Raw genomic sequence first — 20,473 nt, forward strand, 5'->3', positions numbered from 1 at the left:
ACCCCATCCAAGCTCAAACCCATCGAGTCTGTGTGACTCCTATTCACGCATCAGGTGGGGATATCGACGCCCTCCACGTGGATCCATAACAATCGCCGTTCTGGGTTCAGGAGGATCCTGTTGTGTGTTCTGGGCGCGCTACGTGCTGTCTGTGATCTCACGTGCCTTTCGGGCATGGCTGATGGAGACAGACACCAAGCGGCAGGGCGGCCATCTGGCATCTCGGCCTAGAGCGGTTTCACAAGTTCAGTCTAATTGGGAAGTCTGAAATGCAGATGGTATATTTCGTGTTCTCTAATAACCTCAGATTTACATCCATGAAATGATGAAAATACAGAACCTTCCAAAAATAATGGATAGTATTTTATTTAGATAATACTACATATGAAAATGATTCACATGTCTTTAAGAATAGCACTTTCATGTTTTTCCATTATGGTCTCTTCCAGATGTTGCAGATGACCTTAATTAAAAATGCAAAGTCATGTGCCTGAAGCATAGTGAACATACCAAAATGTCAGTTTAAATAAAAATTTATTGCAGGGCTAGACAGAGATGATGGGTGGCACATGCCCAAAATACATGGAACTTCTTGCAGCATTTCATCCAAGCATTTTTCTAGGCAATGTGCGAGAGTGGCCTGGTTAGCTGTTGCAAACCTCTTGGTTTGGGAATAATTTATTCTTGAAGTTTCCACATATGTCAGGTCATGGTATTCCTGTAAACCTCCAACAAGATAAATATTGTTCTCTATTCTGCAAATTTCTATCAGCATATGAATGGAAATATATTAGACTCAAAAGTCTGAGCCTTGACAACGGGCGTATCCTGTATATCTCAGGCTATAGGCAATATACATAAATTGAAGAAATCAGGGATAAAGTGTAAAGGTTAAAGTTAAAGAAACAGACCTAATGTGGGGTCAGATTTATTATTCCTTGCTGCAGCCTCAAGATAAATGCTGGGGGTGCCCAGTCCATTCTTGGGAAGATTCAGTGTTTATTTGAACTGTGTCCAGCAATGCAGCTTCTCCTCTACTGGAGTTGGAACTGAGATTTAGTTCTTGCAGCTACTTAGTTCTATTTCAGAACATCTATCAGGAAGGATCTTAATAGTGTTTTTGTCATGTCCCTGAAAATATACTAGAGAACATTAAGTGCAGTTCTCATAGCCAGAGACTGGAAAATTAAGGAGGCACTAGAAATTATACCTTTAGTTATATAGTATCTTTCCTGGAAAATAAGATGCTCTTAAACCCGAATTGTGTCAAACAGTAGCATGGATAAGAATTGCATTATCCACAAGTTTCAGTAAAGCTGGCTTTCCCTCTCCTTTATTATATGCATTGTTAACAAAATTTTAGAACTGGACACTTGATTGCAACAGAGAGGCATTCTATTTGGAGTTTATTGGACTGCAGCCAGGAGAGGAGCAGAGCTGACTGGTTCAGGCTGCTCCTATGCCTTTCGTCACACTTGATCTTGGATGTAGGGGTAGGTTGTGTCTGCAACAACCACTAGATTTGTCTGGAAACACTGAATCCTCTGGTCATTGACTTTGTTCCCAGGACTGTCTCAGGAGGTGACAATGATTTCCCATGGGGGAATCTGTGTCAGAGGCTTACCAACCATACTTTCTACGTGGTTCATGGAAAGCTCACCTGTCAAGTGTCAACTCACCATCCAAATAGCTGTGAAAAGAAGAGAAGTGAAAAGCAAAGGAGAAAAGGAAAGATATAAGCATCTGAATGCAGAGTTCCAAAGAATAGCAAGAAGAGATAAGAAAGCCTTCCTCAGCGATCAATACAAAGAAATAGAGAAAGACAACAAAATGGGAAAGACTAGAGCTCTCTTCAAGAAAATTAGAGCTACCAAGGGAACATTTCATGCAAAGATGGGCTCGATAAAGGACAGAAATGGTATGGACCTAACAGAAGCAGAAGATATTAAGAAGAGGTGGCAAGAATACACAGAAGAACTGTACAAAAAAGATCTTCACAACCCAGATAATCATGATGGTGTGATCACTCACCTAGAGCCAGACATCCTGGAATGTGAAGTCAAATGGGCCTTAGAAAGCATCACTACGAACAAAGCCAGTGGAGGTGATGGCACTCCAGTTGAGCTATTTCAAATCCTGAAAGATGATGCTGTGAAAGTGCTGCACTCAATATGCCAGAAAATTTGGAAAACTCAGCAGTGGCCACAGGACTGGAAAAGGTCAGTTTTCATTCCAATCCCTAAGAAAGGCAATGCCAAAGAATGCTCAAACTACCGCACAATTGCACTCATCTCACATGCTAGTAAAGTAATGCTCAAAATTCTCCAAGCCAGGCTTTGGCAATACGTGAACCGTGAACTTCCTGATGTTCAAGCTGGTTTTAGAAAAGGCAGAGGAACCAGAGATCAAATTGCCAACATCTGCTGGATCATGGAAAAAGCAAGAGAGTTCCAGAAAAACATCTATTTCTGCTTTATTGACTATGCCAAAGCCTTTGACTGTGTGGATCACAATAAACTGTGGAAAATTCTGAAAGAGATGGGAATACCAGACCACCTGACCTGCCTCTTGAGAAATCTGTATGCACGTCAGGAAGCAACAGTTAGAACTGGACATGGAACAACAGACTGGTTCCAAGTAGGAAAAGAAATATGTCAAGGCTGTATATTGTCACACTGATTATTTAACTTATATGCAGAGTACATCATGAGAAACGCTGGACTGGAAGAAACACAAGCTGGAATCAAGATTGCCGGGAGAAATATCCATAACCTCAGATTTGCAGATGACACCACCCTTATGGCAGAAAGTGAAGAGGAGCTAAAAAGCCTCTTGATGAAAGTGAAAGTGGAGAGTGAAAAAGTGGGCTTAAAGCTCAACATTCAGAAAACGAAGATCATGGCATCCGGTCCCATCACTTCATGGGAAATAGATGGTGACACAGTGGAAACAGTGTCAGACTTTATTTTTCTGGGCTCCAAAATCACTACAGATGGTGACTGCAGCCATGAAATTAAAAGACGCTTACTCCTTGGAAGGAAAGTTATAACCAACGTAGATAGCATATTGAAAAGCAGAGACATTACTTTGCCAACAAAGGTCCATCTAGTCAAGGCTATGGTTTGTCCTGTGGTCATGTATGGATGTGAGAGTTGGACTGTGAAGAAAGCTGAGCACCAAAGAATTGATGCTTTTGAACTGTGGTGTTGGAGAAGACTCTTGAGAGTCCCTTGGACTGCAAGGAGATCCAACCAGTCCATTCTGAAGATCAGCCCTGGAATTTCTTTGGAGGGAATGATGCTGAAGCTGAAACTCCAGTACTTTGGCCACCTCATGTGAAGACTTGACTCATTGGAAAAGACTCTGATGCTGGGAGGCATTGGGGGCAGGAGAAGGGGACGACAGAGGATGAGATGGCTAGATGGCATCACTGACTCGATGGACATGAGTCTGAGTTAACTCCAGAGGTTGGTGATGGACAGGGAGGCCTGGCATGCTGCGATTCATGGGGTTGCAAAGAGTCGGATACGGTTGAGTGACTGAACTGAACTGAACTAGGTTAAGAGAACACAGTTTTCTTAGAATGAAGCTTTCGATCACAGATTATGAATTTCTTTACCTTTAAGTGATTTATATTTGTTTTTATAATTTTTTTTTTACTTCGGTAAAGTAAATAAGCATTATTTAAGATTATGGTACATGTAGGATGGACCAAGCTTTCCCCACTCCTGCAAATTCCCTTAACCCCTCAGATTCTTCTGATGGGACCAAGGTCTCACTTCCCTCCAGAGGGACAATCCAAGCTTTTTATCAGCTGATCTGCCCCTAATATCAGGGTCAATTTGAGCATTATTTGGTCTATAATTTAGGCATTAAACTATGACTACATAAAGGAAAGATGACTTTTTGATGCAGGATGGCCATGATATTCCTTGGATTTCAGAGAAAATTGGTTAAAATGATACTTTTTTTTTTCTTGGAAACTGCAAAACTGGTTCTTTTAGCATTTGCAATTGAAAACCTCTAGGATGTAAGGTCAGTTTTCATTCCAGTCCCAAAAAAAGGCAATGACAAAGAATGTTCAAACTGCCTCACAGTGCAACTCATCTCACACGCTAGTAAAGTAATGCTCAAAATTCTCCAAGCCAGGCTTCAACAATACGTGAACCATGAACTTCCAGATGTTCAAGCAGGATTTAGAAAAGGCAGAGGAACCACGGATCAAATTGCCAACATCTACTGGATCAAGGAAAAAGCAAGAGAGTTGCAGAGAAAAATCTATTTCTGCTTTATTGACTATGCCAAAGCCTTTGACTGTGTGGATCACAATAAAGTGGGGAAAATTCTGAAAGAGATGGGAACATCACACCACCTGACCTGCCTCTTGAGAAATCTGTATGCACGTCAGGAAGCAACAGTTAGAACTGGACATGGAACAACAGACTGGTTCCAAATAGGAAAAGGAATATGTCAAGGCTGTATATTGTCACCCTGCTTATTTAACTTATATGCAGAGTACATCGTGAGAAATGCTGGGTTGGATGAAGCACAAGCTGGAATCAAGATTGCCAGGAGAAATATCAATAACCTCGGATATGCAGATGACACCATCCTTATGGCAGAAAGGGAAGAACTAAAGCGCCTCTTGATGAAAGTGAAAGAGGAGAGTGTAAGAGCTACCTTAAAGCTCAACATTCAGAAAACTAAGATTATGGCTTCTGGCCTCATCACTTCATGGCAAATAGATGGGAAAACAGTGGAAACAGCGGCAGACTTTATTTTGGGGGGCTCGGAAATCACTGCAGATGGTGACTGCAGCTATGAAATTAAAAGAGGCTTGCTACTGCTGCTGCTAAGTCACTTCAGTCGTGTCTGACTCTGTGTGACCCCATAGACGGCAGCCCACCAGGCTCCCCTGTCCCTGGGATTCTCCAGACAAGAACACTGGAATGGGTTGCCATGTCCTTCTCCAATGCATGAAAGTGAAAAGTGAAAGTGAAGTCACTCAGTTGTGTCCAACTCTTAGCGACCCCATGAACTGCAGCCTACCAGGCTCGTCCGTTCATGGGATTTTCCAGCCAAGAGTACTGGAGTGGGTTGACATTGCCTTCTCCGAAAAGACGCTTATGACTTGGAAAGAAAGTGATGACCAAACTAGACAGCCTGCTAAAAAGCAGAGACATTACTTTGCCAACAAAGATCTGTCCAGTTAAGGCTATGGTTTATCCATGTGTCATGTATGGATGTGAAAGTTGGACTATAAAGAAAGTTGACTGCTGAAGATTTGATGCTTTTGACTGTGGAGACCCAACCACTCCATCCTAAAGGACATCAAGCCTGAATATACATTGGAAGGACAAATATGAACCTGAAACGCCAATACTTTGGCCACTTGATGCAAAGAGCTTACTCATTTGGAGGTCACTTTGATTTGCCTGTGAGTGTGGGAGCCCAACCTAGGTGCAGGGCCTCAGGGGCAATTGCTACTGAATAATGACATTAAAGCAAGTGCATTCCAGCCCTGTGTGACTCTCAGCACACAAGAGACTGGGAAAGCTATCTATCTTGGAGGAAGGAAAGGCAGGCGAGAGAATGTTTTCAGGGCTCTCCTCGCAGCTGGGGTTTGGCTCCTCAGAGGTCAGACCACCAAGCCTGCTCCAAGGGCCTCAATTCCCAAGTCAGGGCCATGTGTCACCTACACTTTCCGAGCCTTGCAAACACATTTCTAGGTCAGCGCAGTACTGCCCGTGGGGAAGGAGGCTTCAGGAGTGTATCAACACCACAGTGGGGTGCCATGCTGGGGTCACCTAGCTGAGGGCACCTGGCACCTCCCATGGGTCCCCGGCGAAGAGTGGCAGGAGGAGCCCTGGCTTGCGAAAAACCAAAGCGGAGAGCACAGCTAGCTCTGGTAGAGGAAGCAAACAGCCATGGGAGGCCTTTGCAGGCAGTTGCTGGGCTGCCCTGCGTTAGGGCTCCCTGGACAAAAAAATCACTAAAAATTGGTAACACCAATAATGTTACACCAAAAATTTAGAAAGTATTCCTGATTATGTGTTGAAAATAATTACTGTAAAACTATTTGTTGCTGTTCACTCACTCAGTCGTGTCTGGCTCTTTGAGACCCCATGTGCTGCAGCATGCCAGCCTTCCCTGTCCTTCACTGTCCCCCAGAGATTGCTCAAACTCAAGTCCATTGAGTAAATGATTATAAAGGACTCTACTTTTTAACATATGTGTATTCTAACTCTAACTACAAGTGTACTTTTTCACTTTTAGAAAGTAGTATTTGAAAATGAATAAATTACATATGAATACAAAATGTGCCTAATTCACAAATAGAATTTGTGCCATAATTCACAAATAATTTCCTCCACTTTTCTATCCATGGAATATCCTGTTTTGCTTTGTATTATATTTAGCATAATGGACATTTGTTAAAATAAATGTCTATTAAAACAAATAAAATGTTACATATTAAAGTTTTACTCCACTGAGAAGTAAATATGGGAGCAGGATATTTTAAAATGTCTTTATTCTCTCTATTATTTAATATGACTAAAAATAATCTAAACCTAAAATATTACATATATTTACAAACATTATTTTTATTAAACCTCAATTTTTGGCTTCATAAAATTATAAATAGTCAGACAGGAGAGTTTGAGAGGGGATATATTTATTTGTTCTGATATTCTGCTTCAGAATTTCTGGGGAACTTCCCTGGTGGCTCAGACGGTAAAGCGTCTGCCTGCAATGTGGGAGACCTGGATTCAATCCCTGGGTCAGGAAGATCCCCTGGAGAAGGAAATGGCAACCCACTCCAGTACTCTTGCCTGGAAAATTCCATGGATGGACGAGCCTGGTAGGCTACAGTCCATGGGGTCGCAAAGGGTCGGACACGACTGAGCAACTTCACTTATTTCTGCTTCAATGAGCAATAATTTCTCAAGTTAAAACACACACGTTTTGGCATCTGATGACAATTCCTTACTCCTGATAACTTATCTGTCTTTAACTTGTCTCTTTTCAGCAGTTCAGAGACTAGAACAAATGACTGAAGAGAATATTACCAGGTGATGGAACTCATTCTTTTGGGTTTTTCATTCCAGAGAGAGAGTGAAATCCTTCTCTTTCTTCTCATTTTAGTGGTATATTCTCTAACTCTGGTGGGAAACGTTGGCATGATTTCTTTAATCTGGTTGCATCCTCACCTTCACACACCCATGTACTTTTTTCTAAGTAATCTGGCCTTTGTAGACCTTTGTTACTCCTCATCAATAGCCCCAAAGTTCCTGGAGACCCTCCTGACCAAGCACAGGTCCATATCTCTCTATGCATGTGCGCACTGCTGGGCTTTTTCCTGAACTTCTTGATTTTGGAGACGTTCCTTCTTGCAGTAATGGCTTATGACCGCTATGTGGCCATCTGCGATCCTCTTCTCTACATGGTGATCATGTCTCAAAAGGTGTGCATGCAACTGGTCGCAGGCCCTTACTGATACAGCTTTTCTGTTGCTTTCCTCCACACAGCTGTTACTTTTCGATTGATCTGCTATGGCCCCAATGTTATCACTTCTATTGTGATGATGTCCCTTTGATGCCTCTTGCCTGCTCGGACACCAGCCTCAAAGAGATCTTGATTTTTATCTTTGCTGGACTCAACATGATCAGCTCTTTGACCACGGTCCTTATTTGTTCCCTATACATTGTGGCTGCCATCCTGAGAATCCAATCTGCAGAAGGGAGGCGCAAAGCATCCTCATCCTGTGGTTCTCATCTGACTGCTGTCACTATATTCCAAGGGACTCTGATCTTCATGTATCTGCAGCCCAAATCAAACCATTCCCTTGACACAGACAAAATGGCCTCTGTCTACATAATAGTCATTCCTTTGTTGAATCCCATGATCTACAGCCTGAGGAACCAAGAGGTAAAAAATGCCTTGAGAAAAGCCTTTAAAAAATGTTATTTCCTGTCTCTAATAAACATTAAAATGTATCTTGTAACACTGACTGTCTTGGAATTATGCCACACGCAGATAGGTTGTTTTTATTATCTTTGATAGGTTAATTTTATTTCTACCATTTTTATATGAGCAAAATGACTTTGTACATGTGTCCTATTTTTCATATAATTTATAAGTAAGATAAAAGGTTTAAAAGATTATACTGCACATTTTTAATAAATTGTTACTATTTGCATCTGTGACACTTGATAGTTTTGACCTGGATAGTTTCTATGTAACTGATAATAAGATTTAGCCGCTGCTTTCAAAAATGTTTCTATTTTACACATTGTGGAGACAGAACAAGGGAGGTGGTAAAGTAAATTTCTTGTCCATCCCCATGTCATTCCAGGCAGTAGCTGTTCCTCAGCTGCACCTTGTCTGCTAAAAATCATTCCTCTCTGCTTCTGACTCCCACTAGATTCACTGGCGGTCACTCTCTGTAATTGCATGGTTCTCGTGTTGTTTGAAAAGATGTCATTTTTCGACACGCAGATCTGGAAATCAGGGTCAGCTTTTGGAAAGTCATACTCTCTTTTTCTGTATCAAAACAAAAATGCAAACATACCCCTATATTCCCTCAGCAAAGCTTAAGATCCTTTTATATTTGGGGGATTTGAAGAAATTACAATGGTTTGACAGGAAACAGTAGTTTAAAACCAAGTTATAAACATGGTTGCTGTCAGACGTCAGGAATATTGTTCTATGTTGGGGTGATTGTAAAGTGATGCAATCTAAGACTCACTTAAACCATCAACTGGAATTTTTTTTTTTAATTCAGATTCAAATGTTTGGTGTCTACCATGTGGGTGATATTGTGAGCTATTCTCATACGGCAAAATCAAAAACATTCCTGAATATGCTGAATAGTCTGCTATTTTGGAAAATACTGGCAAAAAATTGATTGTATAAGTTATTTAGAAACAGCTTAACTTATTTTATCCAAGTTATCTTAGTAAACACTTCATTGTTAAATTAGATTTCACATTTATGTGAAGACATCAATATTGCCATGTTAAATTATTTATATTAAACTTTATTTTAATTTATGCCTCACCTAACCTCAACACCATTATTAAAGCAGCAACAAGGTGTTCTAAGTGGATGTAAACTGTACAAATTCTGAAGAGAAGCAATGAATTGCAATCCTGATTTTCAAGTTCTTAAATCAACTTCTTTTGGGGTCAGGGAGCACAGTTGCAGAGAAATTAATCTTGGGAATCATGACTGTCAATTGCCAAAGATAAAACTCAAAAGAGGATAACATCTTTGTTGTTGCTATTTTTTAAATAATTCCAAAAGTATAATTTAAATAGTTAAAAGCAAAGCAGCGAACTTCTATAGTAAACTACAAAGTAAGGGCTGAACCTGAGATTGGCAATGTGAGAAGGGTTTAAAGGTCAGTGAATCTTTCAGAAGGAATCTGGTGCCCCTTCTGGGTAGCACACTGGATTCAGGGGAGGTTGCTGCAAAACCACAGGTTTACCAAAGAAACTTCAGATACATTTGAAGAGCTCCTAGAGCAGAAAGGATGGTAGCCTGGGACACTAAGAAAAACTAAGTAAAACCCAAGTTCTAACTTTTAAAAATTACTGAAAAGAAATATATTAGTTTCATCAGTCTGTGTTAACAAAGTACCACATACTCATTGACTTAGAACAACAAAAATTTATTTTCTCACAGTTCTGGAGCCTACAAGTCTGAAGTCAAGGTATTGGCAGAACCAGGCTCTCTATGAAGCTCTAGGGGAGGTTCCTTCCTTGTTTTTTCCAGCTGCTCATGGTCCCAGGCATTCCTTGTCTTGTAAGCATCTTTCCAGTCTCTGCTGTCTTCTCATGGTCATCTTCCCTCTACATCTGTGTCCAAATTTCTTCATTCTTGTAAGGACATCACTCACACTGGATTAATGGTCCACCTTACTTCAGTATGACTCCATATTAACAATTGCATCTTCAATGACCCTATATCCAAATAATGACCCTATAACCCAATGATCCTATAACCAAACTCTGAAGTTCTTCAGGTTAGGAACTTAACACATCTTTTGGGGGGACAATTTCACTCATAATAAGTGCATGTAAGTGTGTGCATGCTCAGTTGTGTTCGACTCTGTGTGACCCTATGGACTGTAACTCGCCAGGCTCCTCTCTGTCCATGGGGTTTTCCAGGCAAGAATACTGGAGTAGGTTGCCATTTCCTTCTCCAGGGGATGTTCCCCCAGGGATTGAAATCATGTCTCTTGCCTTGCAGGTGATTCTTTGCTGCTGACCCATTGGGGAAGCCCCACTAATAAGTAAGGACAGTTAAAGATGTGCTGGCTCAAATGTATGGTGAAAACACACCTTATCTACACCTGCAAGCACAGTGCAGAAAAAAAAAAATAGCTGAGATTTCCTAAGCTTAAGAAAGAGACTTGTAAGTACCTAAAAAGGCTAGCAAAATGGCCTAGATGATGGATCAAAAGGGATGCAAAACCAGTTAATGTGACAACTGGAGTCTTAAAGCTCATAACAAGCCCAAGGACTCATCAAGTAGTTAGGGAAAAGGGATATATAACCTAATATCTAATATAGATCAGAAGCTTGAGTTTTTCTCCTTCTGGTTAAGACAGAAGACAAGGTGCCCTTCTCTCAATACCAGAATAGTTTCTGAAGAGACTTGGTCATTCTCAGGTAAAAATTGTCCTAGTGAGTAGTAAGATGCAGAGGTGAACTGCCAAGGATATGTTTATGGAAAGTATTATAAGAGCAAATATAGCACTATAGCTAAGTGAACTCTCAAGATGCAGTGACTTAAAGTAATTTATTCCTTTCTCAGGCAGCAGTATGAGTTAAGGAGTTTGGGAAAGGCAATTAGACCCTCAATATGTGGTTTCCATCTTTGTCTAAAAAGTGATCATTTCAGTGGCAACATTTTCAAGTAGGAAGGAAGAGAAAAAAAGTCTGTATCTAATGGCTTTAACATAGAGAAGGTGATCTTTAGGTTTCAGGCACCACTTTCTACGGATGGCTCATTGCCAAGACTTGACAACCTTATGTATCCCACTGACAAGGGGCAATGGAAACGGTGATGAACAGCTGGATGACAAATGTTTTACTTATAAAATAAAACATAAAATAGTGGGCACTGAGGAATATGTCTGCCATAAGGATCACAGAAAATGTGATCTTAAAGGGTCAAGTTACAATGATCTCTGTCAGTACGATTGTTTCTTGAGCAGCCTATCGTTTCATACTTGACACCAACTTGTTAGAAGCAAACTTGGGTGATTTGAAAACACTGGGGAAAAAAAAAAAACTTTGTTAATATAGTTCCCAATACTAATCAAATGGTACTCTTTCTTCCTGCTCAGAACCTAAAGTTATGAAAATGAATTCTCCTCCCACCATCTGCTTTTTCTCAGAACCAATCTGACGGAATGTGGCTTGTGGGCAATTAGTACATTACCCTGAGTAACAATATTTTCTGTGCTTAAATGAATCCATCTTTCCAGTGATACTACCACAAGTAAGTGTTACTTCTGAGAGTCTTTCTACACATGTTCAATTGTGCACCTCTTTTAATTGGATTAGCCCTTAAACAAGAATAAACTCATTCATGAGAAATTACTTCTGCTTCTGATGTGCTTTTATGTTGGTGTTATTAGCAAGAGTCAACAAGGACAAAAAAAAATGTATTCCACTTATATTAAGAATGAAGGTAGATTAAGTGGACACCAATCAACATGAATTGTAAACGTGTAATCAGATTGGCTACCTCAAGTGAAGAGTTGACTCATTGGAAAAGACTCTGATGCTGGGAGGGATTGGGGGCAGGAGGAGAAGGGGACGACAGAGGATGAGACGGTTGGATGGCATCACCAATTCAATGGACATGAGTTTGAGTAAGCTCCGGGAGTTGGTGATGGACAGGGAGGCCTGGTGTGCTGTGGTTCATGGGGTCGCACACAGTCGGACACGACTGAGCGACTGAACTGACCTCAGCTGAACCACTTGACCGTCAACTGGGGCGCGAGCAGCCTGGGATCAAACAGACGCGCCTGGAACTTCAGGAAACCGTTGGTGGGTGAAGAGGGGGCTCCGAACGGCAGCTCCTTTCTGATCTGCCACGCTGAGAATGTGGGCTTTCCTTCCTGGAAATGAGCCTGAATCCCTCGAAGGTTGCGCCTGAGCCGGAGCCGGAGCGGGAGGCAGGACAAGGGCCTGAGTCCGAGGCCCAGGGGCCGGGGCCGGAGAGAGAGAGCGCGCCGCCCGCAGGGCCTGGCCCGGAGCCGGAGCCGCCCTCGGCGGCGGGTCAGGACCGGGAGCCCGAGCGCGGCCGGGCGGCGGGGCTGAGCGCAGAGCCCCCTACCGGGCCCGAGGCTCCGCCGCCCCCTCCGGCCTCGCGGTCTGAGAACCTTCGGGCCCCGCGGCCCCGCTGCCACACCAACTGCCTGGAGGCGCCGCTGTCGCGGGCCTTCCGGCGGCTGGGCGGGAAGGTGGGCGCGCACCCCCTGGATCTTCCTGCTGCTGCCGGTGGCGCTAACGGCCGTCCTGGGCACCGGCCTGATGTACCTGCCCCGGGATGGAGAAGAAGACTTGGAGGAGCAGTACACCCCGATCGGGAGCCCCGCCAAGGCCGAGCGGCGCTTCGTGCAGGGACATTTCACCGCCAATGACTCTCTCGTCTTCTCCATCTCCAGGAAGAGCGCCGAGGTCCCTTATGCCTCCGTCCTCGTGGTCTCCAACACGGAGACCCTGCTGGAGCCGGACATCCTAGAGGAAATCAGCAAGGTGGACGACGCGGTGCAGGCTCTGACTGTGACCCAGGACAACGGAACCCAGATCCCCTACAGCGAGGTGTGCACTAAGAACCAGGGCTCCTGTGTCCGCCCCCCCCCCCCAACCCACTCTTGTTCGCCTGGAAAAGGAACAAGGGCCTCAACCTGAAAACCATCACCTTCCCGATCTACAGCCTAGCCAGTCAGATCGTCTCCCTGGCCAACAATCCTGGGAGGAACTGTCTTGGGCGAGAGTATGGGGCCGAGCCAGTTACTCCTCCAAGCCAAAACCATGCGGCTGCAGTACTACCTGGAGACAGGTGGAGAGGAAAATGAACGTAGCAAGGCGTGGATGATCCATTTCCTGATGAAGGTTGGCAGCCTTGAAGAGAGTCTGGCCTTGAAGAAGATCCAGGTACCTAGTGGCTGGGGTTTATGGGAGGCCAGGAGAAGGCGGGAGGGATAAGAGCACTCGTTCCAAGGACCAGAGCAGTAGCGCTCCCGGATTATCAGATAGAGCCCTTGACTGGAAGCTGGGTGTGCTCTGCTTTATTTGATCCATAATCCAACTTTCTTAAAATAGCACACTGAAGAAAGCCACAATAGATTCTAAAAAAGAGTGGATATGAGTATAACTGGCTCACTTTGCTCTACACACGAAACTAACACAACATTGAAGATGAGCTACAGTGAAAGTTAAGTCGCTCAGTCGTGTCCGACTCTCTGCGACCCCATGGACTGCAGCCTGTCAGGCTCCTCCGTCCATGGGATTTTCCAGGCAAGAGTGCTGGAGTGGATTGCATGTCCTTCTCTGTATACTACAATAATTTTGTTTAATAAAGTAAAAAGAGGACTTTAAAAAAAAGAAGAATGCCACAAATCTTAAATCCTTGGTAACATTCTTGTTAAAAACACAAATGGTACATTCTCAGGGTAGGTCTGTTCAGTACAGACGATCTTCAGGTTTAGTTTGGTTTATCTGGTCAAATTACTCTGTAATTCTTGCTTTCAGTTTAAGCCTTTGCTGTTTCTGGGAGCCCCCTAAACTCTGGAGTTCACTGGAATAAAAAAGCAAAACTTTAAACAAAAGTTCCATGATGTTTTTGAGAAAGATGAGCATTTTAAAAGTAAATTATAGCATAGTGCCAGGCACATATTAGCTGTTCAGTAATTTTGGGACTGGCAAACCTAATACTCTGAATAAAACTGGTGAAAATGAGAAGATATCTTCTGGGAAAAGCCTTTTAATACCCAAGCCTGTCTGAAATGATGTTTGTACAATTAAAATAGTAAAAGATAAGGACTGAATAGAAGTTTAGAAAAAGTTATCATGTCTATAGTTCTTAATGCTTTCACAGTTTTATATAAGATTCAGATTTTGTGTATTCAGGAGTTTTAAACTTTAGATTTTTTTAAAGAAACTTTGAAAAGCATGCCAGAGATTTGTGGGAAGAAGCGAATCTTTATTACCTTCTTTATTTTAAAATCATAATCCATATATTTTGATTTTTCACTGAATTTTAATGTTTAAATTAATAAGTTGTAGTTTTTCAGTATCATATGTAACTCACACGCAATATCAGAATTGAAAGTCATTTACCTGAATATATTTTTGTGGCAGGTTGTCTACTTTTCATCACTTTCTAGACAACTGGAATTTGAGGCAACTTCTATGACCGTGGTCCCCTTGTTTCACTTGGCCTACCTTCTAATCATATTATTTGCAATTGTATCATGCTACAGGTAAAGCTATTGTATTAGTTTTTTAAACTCTAAAAAATATTTTATTGTAATAATGTATATAATGTGTATATAACATTTATAACATAAAATGTGTCATTTCAAAAACCATTTTTAAGTGTACAAATCAGTGGCATTAATTACATTATCAGTGTTGTGCAACCATCACAACTATCCCTTTATGAATATTTTCCATCACCCCAAACAAACACCATAACCGTTAAGTAATAACTCCCCACTGTCTCCCCCAAGTCTTGGCTAATTTTTAATCTAGTTTCTGTTTCCATGAATTTGCCTATTCTAGAGACTTCATATAACTGGAATCATACAGTATTTTTCCCTTTGTGACTGATTTATTTCACTTACCATGTTTTCAACATTTATCCATGTTGTAGCATGAGTTCCTTTACATGGCTGAATAATATTCCATTTTATGTATATACCACATTCGTTTAGCTACCTATCTGTTGATGGGCACTTGAAATATTTTTACCTTTGGACTATAGTGAATAATGCTGCAGTGAACCATGCTGTCCAGATCTCTGTTTAAGCTCCTGTTTTCAGTTCTTTTCAGTATATACCTAGGAGTGGAATCAGTGGGTTGTGTGATAATTCACTGGTTAGCTTTTTGAAGAACCACCACACCATTTTTCACAGAGGCTACACCATTTTATATCCTACCAGCAATGTATAAGTTTTCCAATTTCTCTACATTCTAACCATGATTATCTTTTTAATGTGGTTATTGGTTATTTGTATATCTTCTTTGGAGCTCCCCAGGTGGCGCAGTTGTAAAGAATCTGCCTGCCAGTGCAGGAAATGTAAGACACTTGGTTTCGATCCCTGTGTTGGGAAGATGCCCTGGAGAAGGAAATGGTAACCCACTCTGGTATTCTTGCCTGGAAAATTTCATAAACCGAAGAGCTTGGTGGCTAGGGGTCACAAGGAGTCAGACAACTGAGCTACTGCACACACACGCATATCCTCTATGGAGAAATGTCTATTCAAGTCCTTTGCCCTTTTTTTGGCTGCGCCCCAAGGCTTGAAGAATCTTATTTCCCTGACCGGAGGTTGAACTTGGGCCCAGGCCCTTGGCATCAAAAGTTTGCAGTTCTGACCACGGGACTTCCCACCTTTGTTCATTTTTAGTGAAACTGTTTGTCCTTTTGTTGTTGAATTCTGTTGTTGTTGAGAATATGTTTTGGATATTAAATCCTTATCAAGTTATATAATTTGCAAACATTTTCTCTCGCTCTGTAGATTATCTCTTCACTTGCTGATAATGTCCTTTATGTACACAGGCTTTAATGAAGATGAAATTCAGCTTGTTATTTCCATTGTTTCTGCTTGTGCTTTTGGTGTTGCCTCTAAGCTTCCATTAACAAGCAAGGTCGGCTGCAATTACTCTATGTTTCCTTCAAGAGTTTTATGGTTTTAGCTGTGATATTTAGGTCGTTACAATTTGTAATCATAGTTGTATATGATGTGAAGTAGGGGTCCAACTTCATTCTTGTTCCCGTGGAAATGCAGTCATCCAAGTGCCATTTGTTGAAAAGACTGCTCTTTCCCAGTTGATTGGATTTGGCATCCTTGTCAAAAATTAACAGGCTGTAGATACATGGATTTATTTCTAGGTGCCCAGTTCTACTCCATTGGTCTATATGTCTGTCCATATACTACTATCAATTTGATTTAAATACTGTAGCTATAAGTTTTAAAATCTGGAAATCTCAGTTGTCCGTTTATTTTTTCTTTTTAAGGTTATTCTGGAATATCCAGGGCTCCTTGTAATTCCATATGAATTTGAGTATTGACCTATACATTTCTGAATAAAAGCTGTTTGAATTTTGATAAGAGATTGTATTTAATGTGTAGATCGCCTTAGGTGAGATTGTCATTTTGACAACATTAAGTCTTCCCCCACCATGGACTGTGAAAGTCTTGCCATTAATTTAGGTCTTTTTTAGTTTCTTTCACCAGTATTTTGTAGTTTTCCATGTACCAGTCTTTCACTTCTTTGGTTAAATGTATTCCTAAGTATTTCATTATTTTAAAAGCTAAATGAAATCACTTTCTTAATTTCTTTTTGGAATTGTTCATTGCACATGGGTAGAAACAACTGAATCCTGTGTGTTGATCTTGTATCTTGCAGCTTTACTGAATTTGTTTACTAACTTTAGTAGTTTCCTTTGGATTCATTGGAGTTTTCATATGTAGGGTCATATAATCTGTGAAAAGAGAGTTACAATTCTTCCTTTCCAGTTTGCTGCTGTGCTGCTGCTGCTGCTAAGTCGCTTCAGTGGTGTCCGACTCTGTGCGACCCCATAGACGGCAGCCCACCAGGCTCCCCCGTCCCTGGGATTCTCCAGGCAAGAACACTGGAATGGGTTGCCATTTCCTTCTCCAATGCAGGAAGGTGAAGAGTGAAAGTGAAGTCGCTCAGTCGTGTCCGACCCTCAGCGACCCCATGGACTGCAGCCTTCCAGACTCCTCCATGCATGGGATTTTTCAGGCAAGAGTACTGGAGTGGGGTGCCATTGCCTAACCCTTTCCAGTTTGAATTCCTTTAATTTCAAAGTCCTGTCTAATTGCTCTGATAAGCACTTCTAGTACATCTTTGAATATCACTGATGGAAGTGGGCATCCTTATGTTGTTCCTGATCTTACAGGGAAAGATTTCTTTTTTTCACCATTGAGTATAACATTAGCTGTGCAGTTTTCATAACTGCCTTCATAATTTTGCGGAACTTTCCTTCCGTTCCTTGTTTCTGAGAGTTTTTATCATGAAAAGACACTGGGTTTTGTCAAGTGCCTTTTCTGTGCCTTTTGAGAGATTCGCGTGGCCTTTACCCTCTGTTCTGTTAGTGTGCTGTGTCACACTGACGCTCTCACGCTGAGCCGCTTTTGAGAGATTCGCGTGGCCTTTACCCTCTGTTCTGTTAGTGTGCTGTGTCACACTGACGCTCTCGCGCTGAGCCGCTCTTCCATTCCCGGGTAGATCCCATGTGGTCATGGTGTATGCTTCTTTTAATATGCTTACTGAATTGTGTTTGCTAGAATTTTATTGAAGATTTTTGTATCTATATTAATAAGAGGTATCATTTGTAGCTTCCTTGTGGTATCTGTCTGACATTGATATCAGTGTAATAATGGCCTCATCAAAAGAGTTAGGAAGTGTTCCCTTCCTTTCAGTTTTTTTGGAAGGGTTTGAAAAGGATTGGTGTTAATTCTTCTTTACATATTTGATAAAATTCACTGTTGAAGCCATCAAGCCTGGATTTTATTTTGGAGGTGAGGGGAGGTTTTTGACCATGGATCAGTCCTTTTACATGTTCTGTCGAGAGTTTCATCTTGAGTCAGTTTAGGTCTTTGTGTATTTCTAGGAATTTGTGTATTTTATCTAGGTTATCCAGTTTTTTGGCATAGGTTGCTTATAGTAATGCCTTAAATCCTTTCTATTTCTGTAAATTCAGTAGTGATGTCCCCATTTTTATGTCTCATTTAGTTATTTGTATTTTTTCCCCTTTATCACTCTAAATAAATGTCTTTTAATTTTGTTGGTTTTTTGTTTTTTTTTTATAACCAACTTTTGGCTTTGTTGGTTTTCTCCATTGTTTTTCTATTCTCAATTATAGTTATCACTGTTCTTATTTTATTCCTTATGTTAGCTTTGTGTTAGGTCTTCTCTTCTCTTTCTGGTTCCACAAGGTGTCTAAATCCACAAAGTGGTTTGAGATCTTTTCTCTTTTTTTTACTGCAGTATAAATTTGCCTCTGGGCACTGGTGTCACTACATCTCATAAGTTTTATGGTATTTTGTATGTTTTCATTTTCCTTATAGATTATCAGCCTAGATGGTTTATCCATTACTGAAAAGGAGGTATTGAACTTTCCAACTATTACTGTAGAGCTATGTATTTATCTCTATAATACTGTTAATATTTGCTTCATATATATTGGGTCCCTGTTATGAGGTCCATTTATGTTTATAGTTATATCTTCTTGATTAATTGGCCCTTTTATAAATATATAATTCCTTCTGTCACAAAACTTTTAACAGTTTCTGAAATAGTCTATTTTGTCTGTTATCAGTATAGGCACTCCTAGTCTCTTGGTTCCTATTCATATGGAGAATCTATTTCAGTCCTCTTATCAATCTATTTATGTCTTTGGATCTAAAGTGAATCTCTTATAAATAGCATATAGTTGAATCATGCTGTTTTATCCATCCTGACAATATCTGCTTTTTGATTGGAAAGTTTAATCTGTTTAAATTTAAAATAATTTCTGACAAGGAAGGACTTACTTCTATTGTTTGGGTATTTAATATTCTGTATATGTTAGAGCTATTATCCTTCATTTCATCCATTTATACCTTTTTTTTTTTTTTTTTTTGGCCAAACCCAGGCCCTAGCAATGAAAGTGCTGAGGAGTCCTAACCACTGGACCACCAGGGAACTCCTGTTCCATGCATTCTTTAGGGTTAGGGTTAGGGTTAGGGTTAGGGCCTTCTTTAATGTGTAGTTAGTGGGCTGTTTTGATTGGTCATTTTGCTGCCAGTGATTCCCAAGTCAGCGTGAGCACTGGAATCACATGAAGAAATTTTTAGACACATGGATTCTGCAACTTCCCTACAAACTGTAGATCAGAATCTGCAGAGCTGTGTTCCAGGACTGCAGGAATCTAAAGTTCTGAGACTCTGCTAAGTCATTCTGATAAATTGCTTAACCAAAGTCGTCCTTGGGGACTAGAAAAGCTGCGAGTGTGTTCACCGGTGTTCTGCATTCACATCTTTCCTTCTATTGCCTACTGAACATTAAAATAAGGATCACTTAGAGAGCCAGCACAGCGACTAGTCGAAGTCAAATCACTCTAGCCAATAATACACTTCACTCCCTCCATCCTCTGAGAAATTTATACCAACAGTCCAGAAACCTGAAAGAGGGAATAGGGCTAAGCATGTCATATGCAGCTTTTATCCTGTTAATCTTTCTGATTTCAAGGTTAATTTGTGTTACTTTTATCTTAAACTCCTATAAACCAGTATTGTTGCTTTAAGAAAGTATTGTGTGTATGTGTTAGTCACTTAATCGTGTCTGACTCTTTGTGACCCCAGGGTCGGTACCCAGCAGGCCTCTCCGTCCATGGGATTCTCCAGGCAAGAATACTGAAGTGGATTGCCATTTTCTTCTCCAGGAGATCTTCCTGACCCAGGGATTGAACCCAGATCTCCTGCATTGCAGGCAGATTCTTTACCATCTGAGCTCTAGGGAAGCCCACAAGACAGTATTGGTTGTAATCAAATTTTGTTTTGTAATCAAAACAAAATACTTTTGTTTCGGTGCGTGTATCTATGTTGATTTGGGGCCCCGAGTTTAACAGATAGCACCAGCAGTTTGAGAAAAACTGAAATACAGGCAACACATAGTTGTTTTAATAAGAAAGTTTGGTTATTTTAATGTGGCCTTGCATGAATAAGGTCTTTAGTTATAGTCTTGCTTTGGGGAATCAGCAGCTCCATTTCCGAGGTTGACTTTCCTAGTCTTCAAACCAGACTGTTTCTCTTTCCTCCTCAAGTTTCTAGAGGCAGCCGTCAGTCATTGTTTTGACGCGGTTGGCAATGAAGTAAAACAGAAACCTAGAGATTGTCGTCAATACTTTAAAATGTAAAGTTGCGGTTGTTGGGGAGTTAAAGTATCAAATCCAGTCTTTCTCAAATGCTGTATAAATATTCCCATTTTTGTTGGTCCAACCAAGAAATAGACATAAGTTGTGTTATTCAAAATGAAGTATATATTACTTTTTTTTTGGTTGCAATTAGTAGCCACTTTTCTCGGAGAAGGCGATAGCAACCCACTCCAATACTCTTGCCTGGAGAATCCCATGGATGGAGGAGCCTCGTGGGCTGCCGTTTATGGGGTCGCACAGAGTCGGACATGACTGACATGACTCAGCAGCAGCAGCCACTTTT

General features: G+C 41.1%; 2 pseudogenes across 1 annotated transcript; both read left to right on the forward strand.

The window, feature by feature from the left end:
- Window positions 1–6,983: 6,983 nt before the first annotated feature.
- On the forward strand, window positions 6,984–10,715 carry LOC147355964 (olfactory receptor 8U3-like; annotated as a pseudogene).
- LOC147355965 (patched domain-containing protein 3-like) lies at window positions 8,774–14,510 on the forward strand (annotated as a pseudogene). Its single transcript, XR_015142907.1, has 2 exons — window positions 8,774–13,178; window positions 14,385–14,510. The product of XR_015142907.1 is annotated as a patched domain-containing protein 3-like (transcript).
- The last annotated feature ends 5,963 nt before the right edge of the window (window positions 14,511–20,473 follow it).

This window comes from Bos grunniens, chromosome 16, assembly GCF_055505025.1.
Source record: "Bos grunniens cultivar Pamir isolate PY7600 chromosome 16, Bosgru_T2T1.0, whole genome shotgun sequence".
Lineage (NCBI taxonomy): Eukaryota > Metazoa > Chordata > Mammalia > Artiodactyla > Bovidae > Bos > Bos grunniens.